The sequence below is a fragment of the Lithobates pipiens genome, unplaced genomic scaffold (assembly GCF_037356315.1).
Source record: "Lithobates pipiens isolate NorthernLeopardFrog02 unplaced genomic scaffold, aLitPip1_a1.2 Scaffold_72, whole genome shotgun sequence".
Lineage (NCBI taxonomy): Eukaryota > Metazoa > Chordata > Amphibia > Anura > Ranidae > Lithobates > Lithobates pipiens.
Genome location: NW_027507895.1, coordinates 749,016 through 763,522, shown reverse-complemented (window position 1 = coordinate 763,522; position 14,507 = coordinate 749,016).

The window sequence follows — 14,507 nt, the reverse complement described above, 5'->3', positions numbered from 1 at the left end:
GTCCTAGAATAATATACAAGATACTGAGTCCTAGAATAAAATACAAAGTCCTAGAATAATATACGATTTACTGAGTTCTAGAATAATATGCAAAGTCCCAGAATAATATATGAGTTACTGAGTCCTAGACTAATATACTTGTTATTGAGTCTTAGAATAATATACAAAGTCCTGTAATAATATAAGAATTACTGTGTCCTAGAAAAAATGTACGATTTACTGAGTCCAGGAATAATATCCGAGTTACTTAGTCTTTGAATTAAATACAAAGTCCTAGAATAATGTACACGTTACTGAGTCCGAGTATAATATAGGAGTTGCTGACTCCTAGAATAATATACGAAGTCCTAGAAAAAAAAACTGTCTTAGAATTATATACAAGTTACTGAGTCCTAGAATAATATATGAAGTCCTAGAATAATATGCAATGTTCTAGAATAATATAGAAGTTACCGAGTCCTATAATAATATACGAAGTCCAAGAATAATATATGAGTTACTGAGTTTTAGAATAATATTCAATGTCCTACAATAATATAAGAGTTACTGAATCCTAGAATAATATACGAGTTACTGAGTCCTAGAATAATATACAAAGTCCCTGAATAATATAGGAGTTAAGGAGTCCTAGAACTGATTGACCCTTGGCTTGTTCCTTGACAACTCTACTGCCTAATCCCAACCTGCAACTACTCGTTACCGACCTTTTGGCTTGTTTACTGACCAAGCTGCTGTTTAATCCTTATCTGCTCATCCGCTACTGGAATCAAGCTTGCTCACACCCTGGTAGGGTAAACCTAAGTAATGCGACCTGGTACTAGCATGCAGCTAAATCCATCTCCACCATCAGGAGCTCTGGTGAACACCGGCTACTACTTAGAATCCGCACCTCAGGTGAGCCTGTGTCATCTGCCATAGAGACTGCCTGTGCACCTATCCTGCTGTTCAGTGGTTTTCCTGCAACTGCTATATCAATTGATCTTCAAGCCCGACACCTGATCGTGACAGCTAGGGTAATATACAAAGTCGTAGAATAATATTGGAGTTACTGAGTCCTAGAATACTATATGAAGTCCTAGAAGAATATATAAGTCACAGAGTCCTAGAATGTTATATGAGTTACTGAGTCTTAGAATAATATACGAAGCCCTAGAATAATATACAAGTTACTGAATCCTAGAATAATATACAAGATACTGAGTCCCAGAATAAAATACAAAGTGATAGAATAATATAGAAGTTACTGAGTCCTAGACCAATATACAAAGTCCTATAATAATATACGAAGCCCTAGAATAATATACGAGTTACTGAGTCTTAGAATAATGTAGACGTTACTGCGTCCTACAAAAATATAGAAGTTACTGAGTCCTAGAATAATATACAAAGTCCTAGAATAATATACAAGATACTGAGTCCTAGAATAAAATACAAAGTCCTAGAATAATATACAAGATACTGAGTCCTAGAATAAAATACAAAGTCCTAGAATAATATACGATTTACTGAGTTCTAGAATAATATGCAAAGTCCCAGAATAATATATGAGTTACTGAGTCCTAGACTAATATACTTGTTATTGAGTCTTAGAATAATATACAAAGTCCTGTAATAATATAAGAATTACTGTGTCCTAGAAAAAATGTACGATTTACTGAGTCCAGGAATAATATCCGAGTTACTTAGTCTTTGAATTAAATACAAAGTCCTAGAATAATGTACACGTTACTGAGTCCGAGTATAATATAGGAGTTGCTGACTCCGAGAATAATATACGAAGTCCTAGAAAAAAAAACTGTCTTAGAATTATATACAAGTTACTGAGTCCTAGAATAATATATGAAGTCCTAGAATAATATGCAATGTTCTAGAATAATATAGAAGTTACCGAGTCCTATAATAATATACGAAGTCCAAGAATAATATATGAGTTACTGAGTTTTAGAATAATATTCAATGTCCTACAATAATATAAGAGTTACTGAATCCTAGAATAATATACGAGTTACTGAGTCCTAGAATAATATACAAAGTCCCTGAATAATATAGGAGTTAAGGAGTCCTAGAACTGATTGACCCTTGGCTTGTTCCTTGACAACTCTACTGCCTAATCCCAACCTGCAACTACTCGTTACCGACCTTTTGGCTTGTTTACTGACCAAGCTGCTGTTTAATCCTTATCTGCTCATCCGCTACTGGAATCAAGCTTGCTCACACCCTGGTAGGGTAAACCTAAGTAATGCGACCTGGTACTAGCATGCAGCTAAATCCATCTCCACCATCAGGAGCTCTGGTGAACACCGGCTACTACTTAGAATCCGCACCTCAGGTGAGCCTGTGTCATCTGCCAGAGAGACTGCCTGTGCACCTATCCTGCTGTTCAGTGGTTTTCCTGCAACTGCTATATCAATTGATCTTCAAGCCCGACACCTGATCGTGACAGCTAGGGTAATATACAAAGTCGTAGAATAATATTGGAGTTACTGAGTCCTAGAATACTATATGAAGTCCTAGAAGAATATATAAGTTACAGAGTCCTAGAATGTTATATGAGTTACTGAGTCTTAGAATAATATACGAAGCCCTAGAATAATATACAAGTTACTGAATCCTAGAATAATATACAAGATACTGAGTCCCAGAATAAAATACAAAGTGATAGAATAATATAGAAGTTACTGAGTCCTAGACCAATATACAAAGTCCTATAATAATATACGAAGCCCTAGAATAATATACGAGTTACTGAGTCTTAGAATAATGTAGACGTTACTGCGTCCTACAATAATATAGAAGTTACTGAGTCCTAGAATAATATACAAAGTCCTAGAATAATATACAAGATACTGAGTCCTAGAATAAAATACAAAGTCCTAGAATAATATACAAGTTACTGAGTCCTAGAATAATATACAAAGTCCTAGAATAATATACGATTTACTGAGTTCTAGAATAATATGCAAAGTCCCAGAATAATATATGAGCTACTGAGTCCTAGACTAATATACTTGTTATTGAGTCTTAGAATAATATACAAAGTCCTGTAATAATATAAGAATTACTGTGTCCTAGAAAAAATGTACGATTTACTGAGTCCAGGAATAATATCCGAGTTACTTAGTCTTTGAATTAAATACAAAGTCCTAGAATAATGTACACGTTACTGAGTCCGAGTATAATATAGGAGTTGCTGACTCCTAGAATAATATACGAAGTCCTAGAAAAAAAAACTGTCTTAGAATTATATACAAGTTACTGAGTCCTAGAATAATATATGAAGTCCTAGAATAATATGCAATGTTCTAGAATAATATAGAAGTTACCGAGTCCTATAATAATATACGAAGTCCAAGAATAATATATGAGTTACTGAGTTTTAGAATAATATTCAATGTCCTACAATAATATAAGAGTTACTGAATCCTAGAATAATATACGAGTTACTGAGTCCTAGAATAATATACAAAGTCCCTGAATAATATAGGAGTTAAGGAGTCCTAGAACTGATTGACCCTTGGCTTGTTCCTTGACAACTCTACTGCCTAATCCCAACCTGCAACTACTCGTTACCGACCTTTTGGCTTGTTTACTGACCAAGCTGCTGTTTAATCCTTATCTGCTCATCCGCTACTGGAATCAAGCTTGCTCACACCCTGGTAGGGTAAACCTAAGTAATGCGACCTGGTACTAGCATGCAGCTAAATCCATCTCCACCATCAGGAGCTCTGGTGAACACCGGCTACTACTTAGAATCCGCACCTCAGGTGAGCCTGTGTCATCTGCCAGAGAGACTGCCTGTGCACCTATCCTGCTGTTCAGTGGTTTTCCTGCAACTGCTATATCAATTGATCTTCAAGCCCGACACCTGATCGTGACAGCTAGGGTAATATACAAAGTCGTAGAATAATATTGGAGTTACTGAGTCCTAGAATACTATATGAAGTCCTAGAAGAATATATAAGTTACAGAGTCCTAGAATGTTATATGAGTTACTGAGTCTTAGAATAATATACGAAGCCCTAGAATAATATACAAGTTACTGAATCCTAGAATAATATACAAGATACTGAGTCCCAGAATAAAATACAAAGTGATAGAATAATATAGAAGTTACTGAGTCCTAGACCAATATACAAAGTCCTATAATAATATACGAAGCCCTAGAATAATATACGAGTTACTGAGTCTTAGAATAATGTAGACGTTACTGCGTCCTACAATAATATAGAAGTTACTGAGTCCTAGAATAATATACAAAGTCCTAGAATAATATACAAAGTCCTAGAATAATATACAAGATACTGAGTCCTAGAATAAAATACAAAGTCCTAGAATAATATACAAGTTACTGAGTCCTAGAATAATATACAAAGTCCTAGAATAATATACGATTTACTGAGTTCTAGAATAATATGCAAAGTCCCAGAATAATATATGAGCTACTGAGTCCTAGACTAATATACTTGTTATTGAGTCTTAGAATAATATACAAAGTCCTGTAATAATATAAGAATTACTGTGTCCTAGAAAAAAATGTACGATTTACTGAGTCCAGGAATAATATCCGAGTTACTTAGTCTTTGAATTAAATACAAAGTCCTAGAATAATGTACACGTTACTGAGTCCGAGTATAATATAGGAGTTGCTGACTCCTAGAATAATATACGAAGTCCTAGAAAAAAAAAACTGTCTTAGAATTATATACAAGTTACTGAGTCCTAGAATAATATATGAAGTCCTAGAATAATATGCAATGTTCTAGAATAATATAGAAGTTACCGAGTCCTATAATAATATACGAAGTCCAAGAATAATATATGAGTTACTGAGTTTTAGAATAATATTCAATGTCCTACAATAATATAAGAGTTACTGAATCCTAGAATAATATACGAGTTACTGAGTCCTAGAATAATATACAAAGTCCCTGAATAATATAGGAGTTAAGGAGTCCTAGAACTGATTGACCCTTGGCTTGTTCCTTGACAACTCTACTGCCTAATCCCAACCTGCAACTACTCGTTACCGACCTTTTGGCTTGTTTACTGACCAAGCTGCTGTTTAATCCTTATCTGCTCATCCGCTACTGGAATCAAGCTTGCTCACACCCTGGTAGGGTAAACCTAAGTAATGCGACCTGGTACTAGCATGCAGCTAAATCCATCTCCACCATCAGGAGCTCTGGTGAACACCGGCTACTACTTAGAATCCGCACCTCAGGTGAGCCTGTGTCATCTGCCAGAGAGACTGCCTGTGCACCTATCCTGCTGTTCAGTGGTTTTCCTGCAACTGCTATATCAATTGATCTTCAAGCCCGACACCTGATCGTGACAGCTAGGGTAATATACAAAGTCGTAGAATAATATTGGAGTTACTGAGTCCTAGAATACTATATGAAGTCCTAGAAGAATATATAAGTTACAGAGTCCTAGAATGTTATATGAGTTACTGAGTCTTAGAATAATATACGAAGCCCTAGAATAATATACAAGTTACTGAATCCTAGAATAATATACAAGATACTGAGTCCCAGAATAAAATACAAAGTGATAGAATAATATAGAAGTTACTGAGTCCTAGACCAATATACAAAGTCCTATAATAATATACGAAGCCCTAGAATAATATACGAGTTACTGAGTCTTAGAATAATGTAGACGTTACTGCGTCCTACAATAATATAGAAGTTACTGAGTCCTAGAATAATATACAAAGTCCTAGAATAATATACAAGATACTGAGTCCTAGAATAAAATACAAAGTCCTAGAATAATATACAAGTTACTGAGTCCTAGAATAATATACAAAGTCCTAGAATAATATACGATTTACTGAGTTCTAGAATAATATGCAAAGTCCCAGAATAATATATGAGCTACTGAGTCCTAGACTAATATACTTGTTATTGAGTCTTAGAATAATATACAAAGTCCTGTAATAATATAAGAATTACTGTGTCCTAGAAAAAATGTACGATTTACTGAGTCCAGGAATAATATCCGAGTTACTTAGTCTTTGAATTAAATACAAAGTCCTAGAATAATGTACACGTTACTGAGTCCGAGTATAATATAGGAGTTGCTGACTCCTAGAATAATATACGAAGTCCTAGAAAAAAAAACTGTCTTAGAATTATATACAAGTTACTGAGTCCTAGAATAATATATGAAGTCCTAGAATAATATGCAATGTTCTAGAATAATATAGAAGTTACCGAGTCCTATAATAATATACGAAGTCCAAGAATAATATATGAGTTACTGAGTTTTAGAATAATATTCAATGTCCTACAATAATATAAGAGTTACTGAATCCTAGAATAATATACGAGTTACTGAGTCCTAGAATAATATACAAAGTCCCTGAATAATATAGGAGTTAAGGAGTCCTAGAACTGATTGACCCTTGGCTTGTTCCTTGACAACTCTACTGCCTAATCCCAACCTGCAACTACTCGTTACCAACCTTTTGGCTTGTTTACTGACCAAGCTGCTGTTTAATCCTTATCTGCTCATCCGCTACTGGAATCAAGCTTGCTCACACCCTGGTAGGGTAAACCTAAGTAATGCGACCTGGTACTAGCATGCAGCTAAATCCATCTCCACCATCAGGAGCTCTGGTGAACACCGGCTACTACTTAGAATCCGCACCTCAGGTGAGCCTGTGTCATCTGCCAGAGAGACTGCCTGTGCACCTATCCTGCTGTTCAGTGGTTTTCCTGCAACTGCTATATCAATTGATCTTCAAGCCCGACACCTGATCGTGACAGCTAGGGTAATATACAAAGTCGTAGAATAATATTGGAGTTACTGAGTCCTAGAATACTATATGAAGTCCTAGAAGAATATATAAGTCACAGAGTCCTAGAATGTTATATGAGTTACTGAGTCTTAGAATAATATACGAAGCCCTAGAATAATATACAAGTTACTGAATCCTAGAATAATATACAAGATACTGAGTCCCAGAATAAAATACAAAGTGATAGAATAATATAGAAGTTACTGAGTCCTAGACCAATATACAAAGTCCTATAATAATATACGAAGCCCTAGAATAATATACGAGTTACTGAGTCTTAGAATAATGTAGACGTTACTGCGTCCTACAAAAATATAGAAGTTACTGAGTCCTAGAATAATATACAAAGTCCTAGAATAATATACAAGATACTGAGTCCTAGAATAAAATACAAAGTCCTAGAATAATATACAAGATACTGAGTCCTAGAATAAAATACAAAGTCCTAGAATAATATACGATTTACTGAGTTCTAGAATAATATGCAAAGTCCCAGAATAATATATGAGTTACTGAGTCCTAGACTAATATACTTGTTATTGAGTCTTAGAATAATATACAAAGTCCTGTAATAATATAAGAATTACTGTGTCCTAGAAAAAATGTACGATTTACTGAGTCCAGGAATAATATCCGAGTTACTTAGTCTTTGAATTAAATACAAAGTCCTAGAATAATGTACACGTTACTGAGTCCGAGTATAATATAGGAGTTGCTGACTCCTAGAATAATATACGAAGTCCTAGAAAAAAAAACTGTCTTAGAATTATATACAAGTTACTGAGTCCTAGAATAATATATGAAGTCCTAGAATAATATGCAATGTTCTAGAATAATATAGAAGTTACCGAGTCCTATAATAATATACGAAGTCCAAGAATAATATATGAGTTACTGAGTTTTAGAATAATATTCAATGTCCTACAATAATATAAGAGTTACTGAATCCTAGAATAATATACGAGTTACTGAGTCCTAGAATAATATACAAAGTCCCTGAATAATATAGGAGTTAAGGAGTCCTAGAACTGATTGACCCTTGGCTTGTTCCTTGACAACTCTACTGCCTAATCCCAACCTGCAACTACTCGTTACCGACCTTTTGGCTTGTTTACTGACCAAGCTGCTGTTTAATCCTTATCTGCTCATCCGCTACTGGAATCAAGCTTGCTCACACCCTGGTAGGGTAAACCTAAGTAATGCGACCTGGTACTAGCATGCAGCTAAATCCATCTCCACCATCAGGAGCTCTGGTGAACACCGGCTACTACTTAGAATCCGCACCTCAGGTGAGCCTGTGTCATCTGCCATAGAGACTGCCTGTGCACCTATCCTGCTGTTCAGTGGTTTTCCTGCAACTGCTATATCAATTGATCTTCAAGCCCGACACCTGATCGTGACAGCTAGGGTAATATACAAAGTCGTAGAATAATATTGGAGTTACTGAGTCCTAGAATACTATATGAAGTCCTAGAAGAATATATAAGTCACAGAGTCCTAGAATGTTATATGAGTTACTGAGTCTTAGAATAATATACGAAGCCCTAGAATAATATACAAGTTACTGAATCCTAGAATAATATACAAGATACTGAGTCCCAGAATAAAATACAAAGTGATAGAATAATATAGAAGTTACTGAGTCCTAGACCAATATACAAAGTCCTATAATAATATACGAAGCCCTAGAATAATATACGAGTTACTGAGTCTTAGAATAATGTAGACGTTACTGCGTCCTACAAAAATATAGAAGTTACTGAGTCCTAGAATAATATACAAAGTCCTAGAATAATATACAAGATACTGAGTCCTAGAATAAAATACAAAGTCCTAGAATAATATACAAGATGCTGAGTCCTAGAATAAAATACAAAGTCCTAGAATAATATACGATTTACTGAGTTCTAGAATAATATGCAAAGTCCCAGAATAATATATGAGTTACTGAGTCCTAGACTAATATACTTGTTATTGAGTCTTAGAATAATATACAAAGTCCTGTAATAATATAAGAATTACTGTGTCCTAGAAAAAATGTACGATTTACTGAGTCCAGGAATAATATCCGAGTTACTTAGTCTTTGAATTAAATACAAAGTCCTAGAATAATGTACACGTTACTGAGTCCGAGTATAATATAGGAGTTGCTGACTCCGAGAATAATATACGAAGTCCTAGAAAAAAAAACTGTCTTAGAATTATATACAAGTTACTGAGTCCTAGAATAATATATGAAGTCCTAGAATAATATGCAATGTTCTAGAATAATATAGAAGTTACCGAGTCCTATAATAATATACGAAGTCCAAGAATAATATATGAGTTACTGAGTTTTAGAATAATATTCAATGTCCTACAATAATATAAGAGTTACTGAATCCTAGAATAATATACGAGTTACTGAGTCCTAGAATAATATACAAAGTCCCTGAATAATATAGGAGTTAAGGAGTCCTAGAACTGATTGACCCTTGGCTTGTTCCTTGACAACTCTACTGCCTAATCCCAACCTGCAACTACTCGTTACCGACCTTTTGGCTTGTTTACTGACCAAGCTGCTGTTTAATCCTTATCTGCTCATCCGCTACTGGAATCAAGCTTGCTCACACCCTGGTAGGGTAAACCTAAGTAATGCGACCTGGTACTAGCATGCAGCTAAATCCATCTCCACCATCAGGAGCTCTGGTGAACACCGGCTACTACTTAGAATCCGCACCTCAGGTGAGCCTGTGTCATCTGCCAGAGAGACTGCCTGTGCACCTATCCTGCTGTTCAGTGGTTTTCCTGCAAATGCTATATCAATTGATCTTCAAGCCCGACACCTGATCGTGACAGCTAGGGTAATATACAAAGTCGTAGAATAATATTGGAGTTACTGAGTCCTAGAATACTATATGAAGTCCTAGAAGAATATATAAGTTACAGAGTCCTAGAATGTTATATGAGTTACTGAGTCTTAGAATAATATACGAAGCCCTAGAATAATATACAAGTTACTGAATCCTAGAATAATATACAAGATACTGAGTCCCAGAATAAAATACAAAGTGATAGAATAATATAGAAGTTACTGAGTCCTAGACCAATATACAAAGTCCTATAATAATATACGAAGCCCTAGAATAATATACGAGTTACTGAGTCTTAGAATAATGTAGACGTTACTGCGTCCTACAATAATATAGAAGTTACTGAGTCCTAGAATAATATACAAAGTCCTAGAATAATATACAAGATACTGAGTCCTAGAATAAAATACAAAGTCCTAGAATAATATACAAGTTACTGAGTCCTAGAATAATATACAAAGTCCTAGAATAATATACGATTTACTGAGTTCTAGAATAATATGCAAAGTCCCAGAATAATATATGAGCTACTGAGTCCTAGACTAATATACTTGTTATTGAGTCTTAGAATAATATACAAAGTCCTGTAATAATATAAGAATTACTGTGTCCTAGAAAAAATGTACGATTTACTGAGTCCAGGAATAATATCCGAGTTACTTAGTCTTTGAATTAAATACAAAGTCCTAGAATAATGTACACGTTACTGAGTCCGAGTATAATATAGGAGTTGCTGACTCCTAGAATAATATACGAAGTCCTAGAAAAAAAAACTGTCTTAGAATTATATACAAGTTACTGAGTCCTAGAATAATATATGAAGTCCTAGAATAATATGCAATGTTCTAGAATAATATAGAAGTTACCGAGTCCTATAATAATATACGAAGTCCAAGAATAATATATGAGTTACTGAGTTTTAGAATAATATTCAATGTCCTACAATAATATAAGAGTTACTGAATCCTAGAATAATATACGAGTTACTGAGTCCTAGAATAATATACAAAGTCCCTGAATAATATAGGAGTTAAGGAGTCCTAGAACTGATTGACCCTTGGCTTGTTCCTTGACAACTCTACTGCCTAATCCCAACCTGCAACTACTCGTTACCGACCTTTTGGCTTGTTTACTGACCAAGCTGCTGTTTAATCCTTATCTGCTCATCCGCTACTGGAATCAAGCTTGCTCACACCCTGGTAGGGTAAACCTAAGTAATGCGACCTGGTACTAGCATGCAGCTAAATCCATCTCCACCATCAGGAGCTCTGGTGAACACCGGCTACTACTTAGAATCCGCACCTCAGGTGAGCCTGTGTCATCTGCCAGAGAGACTGCCTGTGCACCTATCCTGCTGTTCAGTGGTTTTCCTGCAACTGCTATATCAATTGATCTTCAAGCCCGACACCTGATCGTGACAGCTAGGGTAATATACAAAGTCGTAGAATAATATTGGAGTTACTGAGTCCTAGAATACTATATGAAGTCCTAGAAGAATATATAAGTTACAGAGTCCTAGAATGTTATATGAGTTACTGAGTCTTAGAATAATATACGAAGCCCTAGAATAATATACAAGTTACTGAATCCTAGAATAATATACAAGATACTGAGTCCCAGAATAAAATACAAAGTGATAGAATAATATAGAAGTTACTGAGTCCTAGACCAATATACAAAGTCCTATAATAATATACGAAGCCCTAGAATAATATACGAGTTACTGAGTCTTAGAATAATGTAGACGTTACTGTGTCCTACAATAATATAGAAGTTACTGAGTCCTAGAATAATATACAAAGTCCTAGAATAATATACAAGATACTGAGTCCTAGAATAAAATACAAAGTCCTAGAATAATATACAAGTTACTGAGTCCTAGAATAATATACAAAGTCCTAGAATAATATACGATTTACTGAGTTCTAGAATAATATGCAAAGTCCCAGAATAATATATGAGCTACTGAGTCCTAGACTAATATACTTGTTATTGAGTCTTAGAATAATATACAAAGTCCTGTAATAATATAAGAATTACTGTGTCCTAGAAAAAATGTACGATTTACTGAGTCCAGGAATAATATCCGAGTTACTTAGTCTTTGAATTAAATACAAAGTCCTAGAATAATGTACACGTTACTGAGTCCGAGTATAATATAGGAGTTGCTGACTCCTAGAATAATATACGAAGTCCTAGAAAAAAAAACTGTCTTAGAATTATATACAAGTTACTGAGTCCTAGAATAATATATGAAGTCCTAGAATAATATGCAATGTTCTAGAATAATATAGAAGTTACCGAGTCCTATAATAATATACGAAGTCCAAGAATAATATATGAGTTACTGAGTTTTAGAATAATATTCAATGTCCTACAATAATATAAGAGTTACTGAATCCTAGAATAATATACGAGTTACTGAGTCCTAGAATAATATACAAAGTCCCTGAATAATATAGGAGTTAAGGAGTCCTAGAACTGATTGACCCTTGGCTTGTTCCTTGACAACTCTACTGCCTAATCCCAACCTGCAACTACTCGTTACCGACCTTTTGGCTTGTTTACTGACCAAGCTGCTGTTTAATCCTTATCTGCTCATCCGCTACTGGAATCAAGCTTGCTCACACCCTGGTAGGGTAAACCTAAGTAATGCGACCTGGTACTAGCATGCAGCTAAATCCATCTCCACCATCAGGAGCTCTGGTGAACACCGGCTACTACTTAGAATCCGCACCTCAGGTGAGCCTGTGTCATCTGCCAGAGAGACTGCCTGTGCACCTATCCTGCTGTTCAGTGGTTTTCCTGCAACTGCTATATCAATTGATCTTCAAGCCCGACACCTGATCGTGACAGCTAGGGTAATATACAAAGTCGTAGAATAATATTGGAGTTACTGAGTCCTAGAATACTATATGAAGTCCTAGAAGAATATATAAGTTACAGAGTCCTAGAATGTTATATGAGTTACTGAGTCTTAGAATAATATACGAAGCCCTAGAATAATATACAAGTTACTGAATCCTAGAATAATATACAAGATACTGAGTCCCAGAATAAAATACAAAGTGATAGAATAATATAGAAGTTACTGAGTCCTAGACCAATATACAAAGTCCTATAATAATATACGAAGCCCTAGAATAATATACGAGTTACTGAGTCTTAGAATAATGTAGACGTTACTGCGTCCTACAATAATATAGAAGTTACTGAGTCCTAGAATAATATACAAAGTCCTAGAATAATATACAAGATACTGAGTCCTAGAATAAAATACAAAGTCCTAGAATAATATACAAGTTACTGAGTCCTAGAATAATATACAAAGTCCTAGAATAATATACGATTTACTGAGTTCTAGAATAATATGCAAAGTCCCAGAATAATATATGAGCTACTGAGTCCTAGACTAATATACTTGTTATTGAGTCTTAGAATAATATACAAAGTCCTGTAATAATATAAGAATTACTGTGTCCTAGAAAAAATGTACGATTTACTGAGTCCAGGAATAATATCCGAGTTACTTAGTCTTTGAATTAAATACAAAGTCCTAGAATAATGTACACGTTACTGAGTCCGAGTATAATATAGGAGTTGCTGACTCCTAGAATAATATACGAAGTCCTAGAAAAAAAAACTGTCTTAGAATTATATACAAGTTACTGAGTCCTAGAATAATATATGAAGTCCTAGAATAATATGCAATGTTCTAGAATAATATAGAAGTTACCGAGTCCTATAATAATATACGAAGTCCAAGAATAATATATGAGTTACTGAGTTTTAGAATAATATTCAATGTCCTACAATAATATAAGAGTTACTGAATCCTAGAATAATATACGAGTTACTGAGTCCTAGAATAATATACAAAGTCCCTGAATAATATAGGAGTTAAGGAGTCCTAGAACTGATTGACCCTTGGCTTGTTCCTTGACAACTCTACTGCCTAATCCCAACCTGCAACTACTCGTTACCGACCTTTTGGCTTGTTTACTGACCAAGCTGCTGTTTAATCCTTATCTGCTCATCCGCTACTGGAATCAAGCTTGCTCACACCCTGGTAGGGTAAACCTAAGTAATGCGACCTGGTACTAGCATGCAGCTAAATCCATCTCCACCATCAGGAGCTCTGGTGAACACCGGCTACTACTTAGAATCCGCACCTCAGGTGAGCCTGTGTCATCTGCCAGAGAGACTGCCTGTGCACCTATCCTGCTGTTCAGTGGTTTTCCTGCAACTGCTATATCAATTGATCTTCAAGCCCGACACCTGATCGTGACAGCTAGGGTAATATACAAAGTCGTAGAATAATATTGGAGTTACTGAGTCCTAGAATACTATATGAAGTCCTAGAAGAATATATAAGTTACAGAGTCCTAGAATGTTATATGAGTTACTGAGTCTTAGAATAATATACGAAGCCCTAGAATAATATACAAGTTACTGAATCCTAGAATAATATACAAGATACTGAGTCCCAGAATAAAATACAAAGTGATAGAATAATATAGAAGTTACTGAGTCCTAGACCAATATACAAAGTCCTATAATAATATACGAAGCCCTAGAATAATATACGAGTTACTGAGTCTTAGAATAATGTAGACGTTACTGCGTCCTACAATAATATAGAAGTTACTGAGTCCTAGAATAATATACAAAGTCCTAGAATAATATACAAGATACTGAGTGCTAGAATAAAATACAAAGTCCTAGAATAATATACAAGTTACTGAGTCCTAGAATAATATACAAAGTCCTAGAATAATATACGATTTACTGAGTTCTAGAATAATATGCAAAGTCCCAGAATAATATATGAGCTACTGAGTCCTAGACTAATA